The sequence below is a fragment of the Manduca sexta genome, chromosome 25, assembly GCF_014839805.1.
Source record: "Manduca sexta isolate Smith_Timp_Sample1 chromosome 25, JHU_Msex_v1.0, whole genome shotgun sequence".
In the NCBI taxonomy this organism is placed as follows: Eukaryota; Metazoa; Arthropoda; class Insecta; order Lepidoptera; family Sphingidae; genus Manduca; species Manduca sexta.
Genome location: NC_051139.1, coordinates 4653637 through 4665098, shown reverse-complemented (window position 1 = coordinate 4665098; position 11462 = coordinate 4653637).

Sequence of the window (11462 nt, the reverse complement as noted above, 5' to 3'; positions counted from 1 at the left end):
AAATATCTTGAAAGGTTTGAGAAGCTGTTTATAATTTTATGTTTGTTTTTTCAGTTATTTTTTTCTGTCAGTGACCTGAGAAGCTAAATATAAAGCTTCTGTGGTGGATATTTGATACGCAGAATTTGTAGAGCTATATTAAGTACTGGATTTCACTCGCGGCTTCGTCCGCGAGAAGTTTTCGGGGATAAAAGTTCCGCTATATATTTTCCCGGGAGAGAAAGTAGCCTGTAACCTTTCCAGGGTCTTAAACTATCTCCATATCAAATTTCATAAAAATCCGTTCAGTAGATTTCGAGAAAATTGGTAACATACAGACCGAAAAGAGGACTTTGTTTTATAATATGTATTGATATATTTACATATACAGGTATCATAACACTAACGAGATCCGTATGGTATAGGTATTATAAATTACAATACAAAGGCAGTAGGTACCCTTGGGGCCGTTAAAACACACTGACACTCAAGTAACCTTTCCATTGCTATGAACTCCGAACTACGGGCAAGTTTGTCAAATTATTGTATATTTCCCGTGGTTCTGAGTTATTTAGTATTCAAGAAAAAAGTGTTTTTCAATAAAAAGGTCCCATTTGTATGCAACAGGCATAAAGTAGAAGTTTCAAAGCCAATAGGCACAAGTTACAAAACTTATTCCAAAGGTATGTAAAATTAAATATAGCTGAAAAGCCGTTTAAAATATACTAAATCTCTTCACTGTTTACAATTGATTGAATTTGCGAGCTAAATTTATTTTGTTAGAATTAATTTATAAATAACGAGGCGCATCAGATTAAGTTTACAGTATAACGTGTAGACCACACAGATTTAAGTTGCCTGCGATTAATAATCGGCATGCGACAGTTTAGATTGTTATAATATAGTAATCATTGTTTAGTCAATATACATAAGAACATATCATTATATCTAGGCTTAATATAGAATCTATAATTAAAGACGAGGAAAATCACAAACATAGCCCTATTAGTACTTATTGAAATTTTGTTGCTAAAAGCAGGTTAATATTGTCCATATCTTATAGTTATTTTAAATAAACGACTCCAGCCGTATTAATATTGACCAATCTGAACATACTTTTTTTGACATGCTTACAAATGAGTTTTTTTTGTTTGGTTCAGTCTCGGAATCGGATTAAAGATATAGATTGGGATCGTTTATTGAAAATGGCTTTTAGTCGATTGGCAATATCCGATTGGTAACTCCACTCTATGAAAATCTTCCTATAAAAATACATCAAAATCTCCTCTATACTGCACACAAATTTTCGTATAATAATACGCAATCTATTGAACTCTAGTGTACAGCGCCCTTATATCAAGTTAAGTAATAATTCTATAGGTCTAGACGGCACGCGATCACGACGCGCGTGGGCCCGCGCTTATGTTTTTATTTGTACTGTTCTTTATTTATGAATCAGGTTGGATTTGAAAGTGTATTGTTTTGTATTTGCGAAATTTTAGTTTAGCTGTTTGTGTCAGGTGCTCTATGATCTTTATTAATCAGAAATAGCTTGTTTTATCAATTGGTGTAAATATTTAAAGCTGTTTAATGCTGGGAAGTTAACTTTTTGTGGAGAATGTATAGTGAGATGAAGTCGTTATCAACGTATGGATATAAAATTGATAATTTATGAATTTGTTTTCGTAATTGTAGTACTTTATTACCCGAGTCTATGCCATGGATTATAACCTCATAGCTAAGTTAGATTTTGGTTAATAGAAAAACAGTAATCGGGTGAGTACCCATTATAAAGATTGCAATTGAGTGGATTTGTAAGCGTTTTAATAAAATTAAGTAAAGGCTGAGAAATTATCACAAATAAAATTGGAGGGTAGTCAGACGAAAATTACTGAAAGCAATTAAGTTTACTTAACTAGTATTTTTTTTTATCCGGTCTCTTTTTTAAATCGTAGAGCACGCCAGTTTGTACGGGCAATTTACTCAACACCTTCATAGTAAAGCATTGTCTAAGCGCAATGAAAATTTATATCTATTATTGGCGCTGTTTTTTCGTGTATTCAGTATGCAAAAACAAACTTAATGTAAAAACCGCCAAGGAAACAAAAAAGAATACGTGTCTCGGAGCCTGTACAAAGCATAATCTGATCTTATACATATCTAAGGATGACGTCAATTTTAGTAATGATTATAAAGAAATTTCCAAGTTCATTGACCGTTTTACGGGTATGCTCTGCAAATTGAAATGGTAGGTGGGTTGTTACCTTCCTCGGTTAATGTGTCGCATTGTTCTTAATTTGGATGCGATGTAATGAGCTCTAAAGAACTGTACTTAATGACATAGGTACACCCAAAGGTGACTTAATGACAAACCAGGGCAAACAATACGAGTTTGGTTCACTGAATTGTTTTGTAAACTTAAATTAAAGTAAGCGTTTCTTGGAGAAATATTCACTGCGCGTTGTTTAAAGGCACAAGAAGTTGTTTGAACTATTTAGGAGAGAAACAATCATGCGATTTGCGACTACAGAAACACATAAATTGTAGCGTACGAGATTCAATAAACAGTATTCTCAGCGGGCATTCGTAAAACTGGCGTGTGGAAGTCTAACCTTTGTCACAGCACGACATAACCTTTTCTGGAATGTTCTCAGGTCAGTCTCGATGATTTATTGCTGTTATCGACCGGACGAAGGTGTGGTGGCTTAGGGGTATACTTAGCTTTGTTAGGAATTTCACAATTTTATCGTGTTTTATTTTGGACGAAATTGCATGAAAGTTTTATTATTGGATTGGACATACATAATTTTAGGAAAGTCAGAGGAGTGTATCTCTGCAATCAGCTCCACTCCCAGTTAGGCTATCGCCACTTTTTTCATTTTCCATGTAGAACGATTTTATTTATTTCTACAGACTTTCTGCCCCAAGTTTCGACTTTAGTTAAATCTCTATATCTCACACATTGTGCCTTGTGCATTGAATTCAAATTTACTTGTTTTAAGCCACTTAAAATATCATTTAAACTACCATCATATCCAGCTATCGTAGATCGCAATTTCAGATATAAAATTGAATCTTTTGCAACACATTGAAACATTTTTAAGTCTGCTCTGTTGCCTATATAATAGTTATTGTGGTGTCATAGAAAGGTGTTACGTAAGCTTCCCAATACAAAGGTAATTAATTGTAACACATTAAGTAACCGCTCTGGATGTTGATTCGGGTATTGTTAGTTGAATGCAGATGTTAAGTTGTGCGTTTCCATTGCCTAATTGTTAAAGACTAAGGAGGAAGCAGTAAAGTAGTTTACATCCTAATCAATTCATTGGAGGTGATGTTCTCTGCATGATATTATAGATCTTCATTAAATCTCATTCTTTAAGGTAAATATCAAGTTGTAATACTGTTCAGAACTATTTGATGTCTAGAATAATTTCGTCAACTACAAACATTTGATATGAGTATAGTTTTAAATGATTAGGTGATGGTATTTCTCGAATAGAATACAGCAAAAAATGTTGATAAGATAGTGCAGTCCAGGGTCGGAGTTATAGGGTAAAGACTGACTTAGGACCAACAGTGTCCTAACATAAGCTATTCGTGATTTATTGACATAGGAATTATGACATAATATATTAAAAAACGAACAAATACTAAAGATAATAATTAACATACTGGACCCGTAAAGAGTATACGTAAGCATTGAAATAAAAAAAAAATCGGATTTTATTGCGATTTTTTTATGTTATAATTTTCTCCCGACGTTTCGAAGACTGCCTTCGTGGTCACGGAGCGGACTAAGGTATTGGTTATTCGAAAAGTCATAGTTACAATATATAACCTATCGTCATCAACAATGGAGTCTAGTTACCTAAACTCCGTGAGGTAAAAAAAGAACCATGCCATAACTGATGGCAAGTTTCGCACGTGAAAGTGTTACACGTGGGATGGTAACATTGATTGATGGTCATAAATATTCATCGAACTGATAATACGGTTGGAAGTCGTTTAATTCATTTTGCGTTATTTGCAGTGTCATTGTTTTTAATTTGCGTATCCTGTGGAGTGTTGTCCGGTTTTGACTTATTTGTGTAGATATCGTGTTGTTGGTTTATTGGCAGATTGTATTTATTTGTGCATGTTTTATGTGTCGGCTTTCGTAGTGGATGATGAGACGTTTCTGAAAGGAGGGGCTGGATTTTGATCCTAGCACGTTAACAAATATTTTATCTCAAAATATAAACTGTTTTATCGTGTTGTGGGACCAAAAGATCTACGTAACTCACACCTTTTTATAATCATTAATATTTCTGGATACTCATTTACAGCATTATTAGGTTTCAACCAGATTTAATTAGCATAAATTTAAGTACAAAAAATTTATCACATCAAAATATTTTTACTATGTACATGCGATATATTTGTCGAGAAAAAACCGACTCATGAAACAATGCAAGGCTGCTGTATATTTCTATACAAAATATGCTGCATTCATATAAAATTCTTGCAGTCTAGGATCTCACTTCCCGTCGTTCTTGTAATATTACAGTTTTTGGACATAACCGCGCGTAAAACTTCCGCAAATAGTTTTTTTATGTTTCCTACAATGGGTGTTCCAACGTCCTATATTGGATATGAAGAAATATAAGTGATTAATTCTTTACAATGTGTTGAAAAATATTTTTTATTACATTGATACAGTTGCAATCGTTATTTGAGTTTTGTACTCGTTAAAAAGTGTAGAATATTAAAGCTAATTATTCAACGTAGTTATTACATAAGCTACGAATTAATTATAAATTGTGATATATAATAAGTATACGAGCGCACTATATCGTACTGAATTTAGGTAAATACAACTTTTCGCCAATTAACCTATTTTTTCACTAATAGTAATACAAAGTCAGGCTCCCAGGGCCTATTCCGTCAACGCGAATTAATCCGTTTTTATGCCATTACAGGCGTTCTAGTTGAAGACAGCTTTGACAGACGTATAGGGGTTTCTTCGTTTTTTTACCTGTTCTGTTTTGTCTCGATAAAAATTCTTTTAATTTGACAAACAGAACAAATTTAACGGAAAGGACAAATTTAACGCCCCCTATAATACAGTTTTGTTTGAAGTGGCGTTTCTCAAAAAGTTTTTTTGTATTTAAAAGTAGAAAAAATATCTTACAATTTAAACGACTATAAAAATGTATCTGCCATTTGTCTTGTTTTTGCAATATGCGAAATCATTGGTTTTGATTTGTATCCTGCCGACGTTGCCTCACATCCCTTTCAACATTAACTCAATGACACGATTTACACCCATACTTGCAACAATTGGTGCAATGCTAACGAACTGGCCATTTGCGTATTAATGTATATTTTAAACGCTAAAATTAACTGTCTGTGAAGTGGAAGTCGTTTATTATTTTATTTAATGTAATACCTGTACTGAATTGAATTAAAGTAAGGTTTATAAAGTCTATTTTCGATACGATGAAATCTTACGAAACACTTTTTCTCTTCCTGCCAACTCTGATGTAGCAAATGGTTTTAGAAATACCCATGCAGTAATATCCGACTTAGGATTCGAACCTAGGGCCACCCGGCCAATTAAACCACTGTAGCAAACAAATTGCAACACCAAAACTAATCTTAAAATTGTATAAAATTAAAAGCAATCTTTTAGATGTAACGTTCAACACTGAAATCTTCAGCGAAATCTCGATCTAAAAGAAAATCATAACTAATTGGTTTAGACGCGTCGAAAAACGAAGTTACGGCAAGAGACTATCGTCTTATTTTACAATTTTTATCTGAGTGGTCGGCCGAAATTCATTCTCGAGTATGACAATTTACCTCAACATTTTAATTATGACAGTATAATTCTTTTTAACTGACTTCAAAAAAAGGAGGAGGTTATCAATTCGACGTGAATTTTTTTTTTTTATATAGCTTTGTCTTATTGTTAAGATTTATTTTATGTTACGATGCTTCTTCTTCTCGTGATTTTTAGTATCTTGCTATGTGAAAAAATTGGCTCTCATGTCATCAAAGAACGTCAACCTAGTGTTTTGGGCTGTCTGTGGGATTCCTCAAATTGTCACAGTTCATTTCGTAAACACGTAACAAATTGATTATCAGCTAGATAGATGTTGGATAATACGCTTAGATCATTATTTTGTTTTACGTTACACTTTGTGGGATCCTATTATGTTTTGGCAATCCAAATTGTTTTGCCTTGTTTGTTTTTATTTGCGATATTGTTTTGATGTTGTTGGTCGATTTTTGCAACTTCGTTATTTCTGTTCCGTATACTGATATGAAATGAAATAATTTATTTGAACTTGTAAAATGTTACACATTAGATTCCGTCAATATTAACTCTACTACCAGTTCGGAAAGCAGTTCTCACCAGAGAGAAACGGGCAAGAAATTCTGGTGTTGCTCTTTTTAACATCAGTTAAAAGTATAAACTATAGTACATGATACATAGAAAAAAAAGGATTTTTTTTTATTGTTGTTTAGAGCAGTTCATAATAAATATTATTTTAAGGATCTCGAAATTTCAATGTGTGAACTTCGATTTTCTGCCAGTAATTTAAATTTTACGAAATAAACAGGCATATACGGTATACCATGTTTTGCTCTGATTAGCATTAAGATTTGCCAAATACAATGGTTCAATTAATTAGCAATGAGTAAAAACTAATCGTTTGTTTTATTTCCGACTGATAACTGTTGTAACGTTTATCGTTATAGTGCAATTATTTCATAAGTTTAATAGCTTTGAAACTAAGAACAAGAACCTAATTAACCTATTTTTAAAAAGAAACATTTGTTGGTTCACGCGGCACTAATCAACCTTATATTTTTTGTTTTTGTCGAATCCAATAATGGCTTTAGAAGTTTGTTTAATAACCATACGGGCGTGAATATTTCTATCTAGATATTTTTGAAACCCAAAATAGAATATTATATTTAAGTGATGTAATATTAATAAAAAGTCTATCAAGTATCCTCAAAAGGTTTAAAAAAAATGCCTGAAAAGGTCATTAGCAATAGAGTTATCTATCTGTCCGAAAATGGACCAACTTGATTTACATAAAAATCAAAAACATCGTCCTTCGAATGTAAAGGTAGTCTCAACTTTAGTGCAATGACAATAAAGCCGTATATTGATACAATCTTGTTTTAGACGATTGACTGTTATACAAAGGTTATCAGACGTCAACCAGAAAACAGTAATTCATAATATTTTTATAAATATATAAAAGTAGTCTCAACTTTAGTGCAGTGATAATAAAGCTGAATATAGATACAATCTTAAACGAATGCTGTTATACAAAGGTTATCACATGTCAACCAGAAAGCAGTAATAAATTTCATAATATAAATATTATAACGTTCTGCTCTCCGGGGTGAATAGTTGCTAAAATTGGGCAAAATCAGAACAGTTGATAAGGGTTTTGCAACTATCGCCTTTCACTTGTGTAACTCATACTGGCCTTTGTTGGAACAAAAAATCAAGGCCCGGCAAGTTTTGAGTATTTTTGGCAATCTTATATGGCACGGATAAAGATTTAATTTATCGACATACAGACGTAATTAAAACAAGTAACCTATATAAATGGCATATGTTTTTAATTGTAAATTTTGATATGCCACTTCGCAGAACAAGTTTTTTCTATCAGCAACATCTGTTCACTGACGAACTGTTTTGTTATAACGTGAACTATTTTATGCAATACTTTTTTGTCCATACTATTGGATTTCCCAAGAGATTTGGAGTAGACAAGGCTGGTCGGATAACAATGAGCTGTAATACGATGGCATAAAAATGTAATAATGCGAATTATTTATTGAACTTAAAAATTCGGGCTAATTAGATAAAGTATGATGAATATTAGAGTATGTAATTACAGCAATTAAATATGTCTATTCATCAGAATTAATGTTTTTACGTTCTTAATTATGCATATAAATTCTCAAATAAGTTGGCTAAATAAAAGCAGATGTTATCTCATAGCACGTGCCAAGGAGCATTAGAATGTAGATTACACTTGATAAAATTCTAAGCTTGTAATACATTAACCTCATTGCTGAAATCATTTGATGTCGGTTCAGTGCTTAGATATTTCAATTACTCAAGATCAAAATCACGGACAGAACAGTAATTACTTTTAATCATTTGTCGTTTAAGAAGTTCGCATTACATTACAAAATTGCAGGAATTTATGTTGGTTCTCTCGGGTATATGTTACTTTTAATCTTTGGTATTGAGTTTTCACAAATCAACTCTAAATCAAAGGGAATCCAAACCGTCACCACATTTCTTAGATATTGGATCTCAGTATATTTTAGCGTTTTGATGCAGATACAAAGGTATGGTCACACATGAGGGTTTGAGTAATTAGGTAGGTCTTTTAACAGAAGGTAGATGAGGGCAGGTATGTCCTTCAAATAAGGTTAAAAAAGTTTTTAGCGCTAGGCAGCGGCTTATATGTGCTTCTGGCATTAGTTACGTCCACGGGCCACAATAACATTTACCCATTAGATGGACGTTAGATCATCTGCCTTCGAATGCAGTAAAAATAGTATGATCGACATATAAAGACTTTCTTTGGCTTTATAAGTTATTTGAGTGGCGCGCACGGACAAGCCCGTGGAAGTTCGCTGAATTTAATTTATTATAGTTTTTCTGCCAACTGTACATAGTTTTAAGCGTTTTGATTGATGGATGCTAACTGGACTACAATAAGCTCTGGTCGCACCACTTTATATAATTAAACATTGTGACCTTAGAGGAAAGGTCAAAGTGATGTTAGTTGACCTCGCACGGTTTATGAGTGCGTCGGGTATTGTTCATTAGTAATGCACAGATTTTGATATGACAATACGTAATTAAAATCCTTTGAATTTTGTTGCTTGAATGTTTGTATGCGGAATACCGTATTATTATCATTGTCAACAGACTTTTGTTGAATTTCTTATATTTGTTTATGTGAATATAATATAATACCTAGTCTTGCCATAAATATTGTAATAAAGAAAAAAGAAAATTGTTAACTGCAAATAACATTTATTACTTTTACAGTGTGTCAGTTTAATACATAAATATAAAACAATTAAAAATATAAAAGCTTATTCGAAGTGGTCTCCATTGGCTGCAATACAGTCCTTTAAACGATGAGGCCAGTTATCAATAGAAGCACGCACTCTTTCCATGGGAAAATTCTTCACTGCCAATCGTATAGATTGTTTTAGGGACTCCAAATTATCATGGCGTTTAGAGCAAGCTGTACTCTCTAAAACTGACCACAAATCATAATCCAGCGGATTAAGATCGGGACTAGACGACGGCCAGTCTTCAGCTCTGATGAAGTCCGAAACGTTCGATTCCAACCAAGACTGCGTGGACCGAGCTTTATGACCCGGCGCCGAGTCTTGCTGGAAGGACCATACTTGGTTATTGAACATGGTGATGTTAAGGGGCTTAACTACCTTCTCAAGAATGGTATCTTGATACACTTGTGCCGATGTTTTGATACCTTTTTCACAAAAATATGGCTCAGTCACTCCTTCATAGCTAACACCCCACCAAACCATCACTGAAGTCGGATAATGTCCACGTTGCACTCTGTCGACTAATTGGGAAGCTTCCTTAGAGCTTTGAGCATAAATACGGTCATTTTGTTTGTTAAAATGTTGCTCAATTGTAAAAATTTTCTCATCCGTAAACAAAATTTTTCTGTGACCTCCCTTTGCGTACCGCTTCAGTAGTTGTTTCGATTTTACCACCCTATTCTTCTTTAAATTATCAGTTAAGAAATGGCCAGTGCGTCTCTTATAGGCTGCAAGTCCTAAGTCATCTTTTAAAATACGCGACATGGTTCTAGGTGCTATCTTCATTTCCCGAGATAAAATCTTTTGCTTTCGGACAGGATTTCTTCGAATTCTTTCCCTTACTGCTTTGACCACCTTTTTCGTACGAACACTACGTGGACGGCCAGATCTTTTCTGTCACAAACAGAGGAGGTCTCATTGTACCTATTAATAGCCCGGTACACAAACATTTTACTAATACCAAGTGTATGGAGAGTTTTAAAAATTGCATTTGGCTCCATACCTACTTTGTGTAATGCTATCACAGCGATTCGGTTCTCTTTATCACCCCACACCATTTTAATATCGCAAAATATTTTACAATGTATTGGCGCCAAAATGAGAAAACACAATGAACAATCGTATAAAAATGACAGATTCGAAATTCAAATGTAATATTTTTTTATAATTAAGTGTAACAGTATTTATGGCCAGACTAAGTATATATATTTTATGTTATACTAAATATGTCATTAGTTATTCTGATCCCCGTTTATCTTAATAAGACATTTATTTGATTGTTAACAATTTGTTATTCATATATAGTAAAAAAAAAAAAGCGGCAATAGTCTAGTTAGGTGTGGAACGGACTGTCGAGACAAATGTCCGCAGGTTCAAATCCCAAGGGCACACACCTCTGACTTTTCTAAAAAAAAAAACATGTCTGTATTCTTTGTGAATTTATCGTTCGCTTTAACGGTGAAGAGAAAACATCGTGAGGAAACCTGCACATCTGAGAAGTTCTCTATAGGAATTTCGAAGGTGTGTGAAGTCTACCAATCCGCACTAGGCCAGCGTGTTGGACTAAGGCCTAATCCCTCTCAGTAGTAGAGGAGGCCCGTGCTCAGCAGTGGGCAAGTATATAATACAGGGCTGATATTATTATTATTATTATTATTATATTATATAGTCAATAAATTAATGATTATATCAAACCATCTGTTCGTCTACATAATTTTATTTATATCATTTTCTATTCTTGTATATGAAAAATAGTTGTATTATGTTTAGTTGCCCTTGATTAAAATATTATTAATGATATATATTTTAATCTTCTTTTACCGTGTAGTGTTTGCAAAATATTCATGGCGTTGCACAGGTTATGGGATTAAAGGTAAATATTAGATATATTTTTTTTAAAAGCCAACCTTTAGTTACTTAATTTAGGGTGTAAAATTCAATTTGTATCCGCGTCAAAATTAACGATACATTAGATTTATATCGCATTCCATGCGTTATTGTTCAACGTTTGTTCAATTACAAAAGTTTTGGCGGCCTTGATTGTCGATACTTGGTGCGTACTCTAGAATATATTGTGCGTTCCGACTTCTATATTTTTCTATATGTACTTCATCATCATCATCATCATCAGCCTATAGCTGTCCACTGCTGAACATAGGTCTCCCCTAAAGCGCGCCACATATATTTAATTTTTATTTTAATTAAGTCACAATCAATATCATAAATAATGACATCTTTGTATCACAATTTGGCGGTACATAATAAGAAGACGTTTTTGATCATTTGATTTTTGCGTAGTAAGTAATTACTACTATCGCCCAGCCTTCGGGGGGTGGGGAGACTAGGCGGCAATGCTGGGTTCAACTTGCCTT